General features: G+C 38.8%; 1 pseudogene; it reads right to left on the minus strand.

The window, feature by feature from the left end:
- Positions 1 to 658: 658 nt before the first annotated feature.
- On the minus strand, positions 659 to 905 carry LOC106003065 (annotated as a pseudogene).
- Positions 906 to 7,539: the final 6,634 nt, after the last annotated feature.

The following is a 7,539-nucleotide window of genomic DNA, read 5'->3' on the forward strand; positions in this document are numbered from 1 at the left end:
AGTATTCACTGAGTCATCTTGCTTAGGCTTGCAAGATTATCAGACCTAGGTTTATCATGAAAGAATTTCACAAAAGAGACTTAATTCTGAAGTAAAAGAGATTTCAGTTTCAATTATTAGATAGGCCACTTACTAGCTGGAGGGGCTTACATGCCATTGATCCTGATTCATTACTACTGTCAAATCTCTGCTCTTTTTTGCTTCAGTGCTAGGAATCAAAACCATGGCCTTGAACAAAAACTCTACATTTGAACTACATCCCTAGCCTTTAGCCTTTAGGGACAGTCTCTTACTATGTAGCCTAGACTTGCTTAAATTTGAAATCCTTCTGCTTCAACCTCTGTACTGCTGGGATCATCTCCCTCCATTTGTTACAACCAATGAGCCTACATTGAATTTGTTATTATTGAAAGCCGATGGTTTACATTACAGCCCACTCTTAGGGTTGTATATGCTATGAGTTTGGAAAATATATAATAATGTGTTTCCACGATTGTGTTAGCATAAGGAATGCCTTCACTGTTCTAACCATTCTCAAGCATAGCTTGCCTTTTGCTTTCAGTTCTCTCATGATGTTATATGATCATGAATGCTTGTTCCTTTTCAATTAGTTTCTTGATAGTAAGGACGTATGTCCATAATCTTTTTTTAAAGGCTTCTGAATTTTTATTTTATGTACAAATATGGTCTTTCATTGGGCTTGATGTATTGGATAGTCCATTCAAGGATGATCACTTAGTCCAACTTAATGAAGCCGATGTCCTTCGCATACTGGCAGAAATAGTGCAGGCACACGTTGGGCCCATACTTCTGGATCAGACCATGGCGATTAGAGCTCACACAGCAAGAGCAAGATCCCTGGCCAAATTTTCGGGGTGACGCCACTAGAGCTGCTGGTGACCCATCTTGCTGCCACAGGTCCAATGAGGAAAAAGGCCATAATTTTCTTTTTCAGTCTTGGGTCTTGAACTCAGGGCTCGGGCACTACCCTTGAGCTTTTATTGCTCAAGGCTAGCCCTCTACCACTGAGTCACAGATCCACTTCTGTTTTATTATTTATTTATTTTCTTGTTTATTTTTGGTAGTTAATTGCACATGAGAGTCTAATGGCCTTTCCTGTCCTAGGCTGTTTTGAACTGCGATGCTCAGATCTCAACCTCCTGACTGCTAGTCAAGATTACAGGGGCAAGCCACCAGCATCTGGCCATCATGTGCATACTTTTCTTACTAATGAATTTACTACAGTAACAAATCAATAGTGAGTTTTTAATATCATGTTATTGGGAATTTGTACATATTAGATGGCTATTTCCTATCCGTATAAGAACTCAGTTATGATTAACTGCTATTAACAGCAGTATTATTCTCCCCACCAGAAACAACTGATATTTTTGAGAGCTAGTCATTAAAATCCACTTATTATCCATGTCAATTTCCACCAGTCACTTCAGACTTATACCTTGATTTCATGAGATCTGATTCAATATAGCTTTCAAATTTTAAAGGATCAAAAACTTATGCCTTCTTTAAGAAAAACAAAAACAGTTGTAAATGCAAACTTGGTTCAGGGTCTTGGACCGGGCCCCTTATATGTAAGCCCTCAATAATACACAGCACCCCTTCTCTGATAGGTATAAAATTACCTTCACAGAAAAACAATATGAGATTTTTTTGCAGGGGTGAGGTCCAGTTGTGGGGCCTGAACTCTGGGCCTGGGTGCTATCCCTCAGCTCTTCAGCTCAAGGTTAGCACTCTACCACTTGAGCCACAGTGCCACTTCTGGCTTTTTTCTTTTTGCTTATGTGGTTATGAAGAAGCGAACCCAGGGCCTCATGCATGCAAGGCAAGCGATCTACCACTGAGCCACCTTCCCAGCCCAATATGAGATGTTTTGTACAGTTCTTACAGTGTTCGAATATATGGCATCATCCTGTGCACTGAAGGAACACTTTATTTTGAGAGGAAGAAGTTGTGGGGGGGGGACACTCTAAAACCTATCCATTACTTTTGTTCCTGACCTACGTGGAATTTCTTCACTTCCAAATACATAGCAAATCAAACCTACTTCTAATTTTAATTGGTGAACTTGTTTGTCTCCTGCTAATGAAGAATGAGAACATTTTTGACCTATTAAGTTTCTTCTGTTCTTTAGAAGTCAGGAAACTGAATCACAAAAGGATTCCATTGATGGAGCTCTTCTCAGCCCAAGTTCTGAAACTTCCTTGTCCTCTCTCCTCCCTTTAGATAGCTTGGATTCCTGACTTATTCTTTCTTAAAACCTTTCCAGTCTCACAGCATCTTTGTTTATCTATGAAAACACCAAAGATTGCTTACTATCAGTAACCAAGTTCTGAATTATTCACAGAGGAACCTAGCAGCTAAGAAAAGTACAAGAAGAGATGGGGGGGAAAAACAGCTCTTTAGAGATGGTAAATAAAGACAGAGTTAGTGAAATTTTATCCCTCCAATCTAAATCTCTATCCACTTAGCAAAAATCAGAAATAACTCCTTTCTCCTTCTTGTGGTGGGAAGATGTAGGGTCAGTATTGACAGGTAGCTGGTGAGGTTAGTCTGTCTGCTGTGATCCTTGTAAGGTCTGAGAAGAAGAGAAAGCTGCAACCTCCCTGGATCTGGAGAGAAGCTGAAACTGGCTCACACAAAGCTGGGTTAGGCCGAGTTAGGTCACATAGGCAGAAAAAAAAAACCTCCCAAGACAAAGAAGAAATCAGAAACAGGCCATTCAAACAAAGATGCGAGCACTGAGAAATGGAAGGGAAACACTGCAAGGCATGGAAGAAGAAATGGTCTTATTGAGGCTGAAGCCAATGATTTATGCATTTTCATCTGTCCTATGATGAATGGAGAGCATGGATGCATACAAAGAAAGAGTTCAGGACACTCAAGAGCAGACAGCAGTCCATATGATGTTAGGAGGCCACTCTGGCACTACTCTTGAAAGATATTAATTCCAGCATGCACACAAACTCTGAAACACTTTCAGATGTTCTTACTTTATTGGGGTGTTGAAACAACACTATGATCTTTGGCAAAGTCTTCTTTAGATTTCTGTTATAAATCCAGTTTAATGGCTAGTGTTCTGCACAGCTTGCTCGGCTTCTTATACACTTGTGGAATTCTGTGCTTTCAATAATAATTTCACATCTGCCTTGCTGCCATGATTATTTTATAAGTATCTTGACAACAAAGGCTATTCCTGATATTTAGTGTATTTCCCATTCCCTATTTCTGATATTAGGTGTGGTGTAAGTAAATATTTTCTCTCTCCCTCCTTCCCCTCTCTCTGTAAGCATATATGGACATCTATATGTATAAATATACACACATACAGCATTACATTTGTTTTATTTTATGCAGTGTTTTTAGAAATCACCTTGACATTTATTCTCAGTACACACCAGAATTCTGCAATAGAATAATTATATGGGTATCTATGACCTTTTCCCCAGGCATTAGAAAGATAAAGACACTCATCTCTGGTTATTCAGACACCAATAGATCTGGAACAAGGACTCCCGCTTGAGTGTTCTTTGCTTTGTGCCACAAGAGTCTCAATGAGGCCATTGGGATGGAAATATATTCAAGTTCTCAACCTGAATCACTGTGGACAACTAAAGCCTGTGCTAACATCAGTCAATCCCACCCAACTATCTATTCATTCAAATGCTCAGTGGAAACTCAAGTTAACAACTTCTGTGTGCCCTGTGGAGTGGTAACTACTAAAATGGATATTTACTTACAATGTTGAGTGGCAAGTTTGGTATTTCGGAGTGTATCTCATTGACTTGGGTATAGGGGTAGAAAGAATCAACTTGAAAAGTCTACCGCCAGCATGCAGGACTCCACGTAAAGGGAAGCCAGTGGTGAGGTGCAGATGTTATTGCCACTGAATTAAACCAGCACTGGGCTGGCTTCCTTCTAATATCAGCAACAGGGCTCGGAGAAACTGGCTCCCAGCATCATTGTGACTGCTTCTAGGACAAAGGATTATCCCAATAACTACTTGTGCTGCAGCTGTTTAGGCCAGCTGTGATTTTATTTTTCAGCTTTTTCTTTGGAGGGGCCTTAGTAACAGGAAGAATGTAGGAAGACCCCGAAGTTCAGTGGAATAGATGTTAAAAACTAGTTGACTTGGTGTACCTGATGTGAATCAACAGACTACACAAAACAATGAAGAGAGTGGAGGAGTCTCTTCTCTGAGTGAGACTTCAAGTTTCAGAGAAAAGAATTTGGTAATGAGTACATTTTCTATCATGCACTGTTACCTCCTCCTTTGTTTATCCCCTAACATCCCCTCTCTCTTCACCTCCCCAATTTCTCCTCCCCCACCCCTCCACCAAGAAGTTGTAAAGTTCATTTTCGACATAGTGTCTTCTACATCTCATTGTTACAATGGAAATGTACTCATTACCTTACTCATGTAACTGTAACCCCTCTGTACAGTATTTTTACAATAGAAAATGTACAAAAAAATAAAGTGAACCTAATAAAAGAACTCTTATAGGGCTAAGAAAATTAATACTAAAAATAAGAATTTGGGCTGTAGGCATGGAAGAGTTGGACTAATGTCACGAATCTGTCACTGTTTTCTCTGATTTTTAATGTCCTTATTTGGACCATGAGAAAAATCACATTTTGTTTACACTCTGACATTGTGTTAATGACTAAATTAATGTGATTTCACATGACAACTGGAAAGTAAAAGATCACAGCTTCTGGTGAGGATATAAAGTAAATTCTCCTACGCTTATGGGTTTGATGGGAAGATAGGAGACTAGAGAAAGATTAGTACAGTGTGCTCAGTCAGCAGGAGTAAGGAGAGATTGCCTTATCAGGATCATAGGCTGAGGTTTTTTGTTCAATTCTTTATAGGTGTTTTTGAATGGCAATGGGTAGTGAGTAGACATGTTCTGGGTGTGTTATATAAATATAAGTAACAGACATTATGCAGATAGGATATGTAGAGGAACTGTGCCAGACTACATGCAATCAAGAAATGACTGTTGTTTTTTTTCCCCTTTGCCCAGAGGTTACTTAACATAATGAAATTAAAATCTCCTATATTGCTAAGGAAAAAAAAAATCACAAAACTACTAAATAGCCGGAAAGTTTGCAGGGTATAGGACTTCAGACTTTGACAAAGTAATAAGATACCTAACAAAAGACCTGGAGTTATTTAGGCTATTTAAAACAATCATGTGATGATCACATAACTGATTCTCTCCTTTCCTGGCTGATTATTAACAGGACTGATGGAATGGCTTTGCCAGGAAAGCTAAGAAAGATAGAAAGAGGAAAATATCTGGACTCAAATAGCTTACCCTAGCTTTACAACAGAAAATTCACCAGTCATGGAACCCATGCATGTCAGTAATTTAAATGCATAGCTTATTTGTTTTTCTATTTTTCTGAAGTACTAAAAATTGATTTGATTACAGGGGGTCAAACAGATGATGAATTTGAAAATGCAGACATTTATTTGTTTTAAAGTTGCTTGTTTTAAATATGGTTTGATTTATTAAAAAATGCCTAGGTATGCCGGGAGCCAGTAGCTCATGCCTGTAATCCTAGCTACTCAGGAGGCTGAGATCTGAGGATTGAGGTTCAAAGCCAGCTTGGGCAGGAAAGTCCTTGAGACTCTTATCTCCAATAAACCACTCAGAAAACTGGAAGTGGTGCTTTGGCCCAAGTGATAGAGCGCTAGCCTTGAGCTGAAGAGCTCAGGGCCCAGAGTTCAAGCCACACGACTGCCCCCACCAAAAAAAAGCCTAGGTAACAAGAGTCAGAAATCTGGCGGAGAAGATATTGCCTTAAAATGCAATATAGTAGTCCTGTAAACCTGTAATCCTAGCTACTTAGGAAGCTGAGATCTAAGGATTTTAGTTCAAAGTCAGTCAAGGCAAGAAAACCTGTGAGACATTTATCTCCAGATTACCACAAAAAAAGTCTGAAGTGGAGCTGTGGCTCAAGTGGTAAAGTACTAGTCTTGAGCACAAAAGCTCAGGGACAGAGTGCAGAGACAGAGTTCAAGCCCTAAGACAGGCACACATTATACACAAAAACTATAATATAGTTTAAAATTTCAGTTAAATATAAATAACAAGTTTGAGAGAGCTACTCAACAACACATTTAACATTATGCCCTATTCTATGAAAAAAAATAAGAGAAATCACTGCCATGTTAAAATATAAAGTAATGTAATGTTTTGAGGACAAAAATGTACTAAGTGCTTCAATAAAGAGAGTTTGCAAATAGAATGTAATAACAGTCATAAAGTTGGTGGGCCCATAGGCAAAACAATCCAGGAGAAGTTGCCTTTACTTTGTGAACTATAAAACATTTTATAAACCTTTTATTCTTTCCCAGAGATGGCTTTGCTGTGAATTATCAACCTGTTATGCTTGGCATTCATCTAAGGAAAAAGGAGAAATCTTTATTTTCATACTTGCACGTCAACAGCCCTTTTTACACATTGTGCCAGAGTAGTTCTTCCCTCTATCAGCAAACTTCTATAGCGCTTCTACTCCATTCTTTCCTGTAAAATGTTCCTGTTACATATAATTTGGTCAATAATCATCGCCCAATTACTGGTGTGAGCTGATATTTTTCTAAACAACGACTCCCTGTAAACCAAATGTCCTCCAGCACACTAGCTCTGGATAATTGGGATGATTGCTTAACTGCCAGGGTCTGGCTACCAATTAGGAGGGCTTTACTGGAGTAGGCACAAGATAGAGTTTCTCTGTCAACTCCTCTCTTTTACAGAGGATCTGAGACCAAACAAATTATCGTGGCCACCACAGTTAGCTGTCTCCCTGTCTCGCCCTTGATCAGACGCATAGATGTCCATGAATGTTCACGATCATTTCCCATTTCAAACAGCAAAGCTTGTGAACTAAAGATTAGTATCTTCAAACACAGTCTCTCAAGGCAGAGCTAGTTAATCCTTCTTCAACACAGCTCAGAGAGTGAACTCTAGGCCCCTGATCTTAGAAGCTACAAAACCTGCTGGCTTCTAATTGCCTGGATATATTGTAATATTCCCTTGTACTTTAACAGCTTTTAAATTTAGGGAGAAATGTTCCATATCATTAATCACCTTTGACAAAGTGAAGCAGTTGCCAACCTTTCTCACAACCCATAAGCAGTAATACTCTTACAAGGCTGATGGGTTTTGGCTTTGTTTTGATTTGCTTTGCTTTTTGTTTTGTGTTTTGTATAAACAATTTTTTTCCTCTTTAACTCTATGAACCTTACAGGCCAAAACAAATATGAGACTTAACTCTTCTGGAGCTTAACTGACTTTGCAATCTGAATCTCCAGGTTATTAAGCTATTTCCTTTGATTATGAGAATAAATTGTAATTGTTTATTTGCATGTAAAATGCAAATTAGATATGAGAAATTAAGTTTCCAAGAAGTTTGCCATTTTCTGACAAAATTTTAAGTGCCTCCAACTGATGTAATCTCAGAACTCAAGAAGCTAAGGAAAGAGAATCATGAGTTCAAGACCAGCTGGGG

This window comes from Dipodomys ordii, unplaced genomic scaffold, assembly GCF_000151885.1.
Source record: "Dipodomys ordii isolate 6190 unplaced genomic scaffold, Dord_2.0 Scaffold7, whole genome shotgun sequence".
Taxonomy (NCBI): domain Eukaryota; kingdom Metazoa; phylum Chordata; class Mammalia; order Rodentia; family Heteromyidae; genus Dipodomys; species Dipodomys ordii.